The sequence below is a fragment of the Penaeus monodon genome, chromosome 33, assembly GCF_015228065.2.
Source record: "Penaeus monodon isolate SGIC_2016 chromosome 33, NSTDA_Pmon_1, whole genome shotgun sequence".
Classification (NCBI taxonomy): Eukaryota; Metazoa; Arthropoda; class Malacostraca; order Decapoda; family Penaeidae; genus Penaeus; species Penaeus monodon.
Genome location: NC_051418.1, coordinates 34,065,570 through 34,066,025, shown reverse-complemented (window position 1 = coordinate 34,066,025; position 456 = coordinate 34,065,570).

Genomic DNA, 456 nt, shown 5'->3' with positions numbered 1-456 from the left:
GTACGCACCCACGAACACATCCAAACCACACGCACTAAGACACCCACCTCTATCCAGCCCTGCTTATGCGCCCACTGATCAATAGCAGGGAAACGACGAGCAACTAATAGGCTTTAAACACTAACACGAGAGGCTCCGACTTGCCTTGTCACTTTGGTATTTCGCTAATAATTCACTCTGCTCTCCGCTACGCCACTCGCGCCGGAGATAATGATGCTGTGGGGGGGGGTGAGATGATGCTGTGAGGGGGGCGTGAGATACTGTGAGGGGGGGGTGAGATGATGCTGTGAGGGGAGGTGAGATGATGCTGTGAGGGGAGGGGTGAGATGATGCTGTGGGGGGGGGGGTGAGATGATGCTGTGAGGGGGGGTGAGATGATGCTGTGAGGGGGGGGGTGAGATGATGCTGTGAGGGGGGGGAGATGTGATAAGGGGGAGATGATGTGAGAGATAGGTT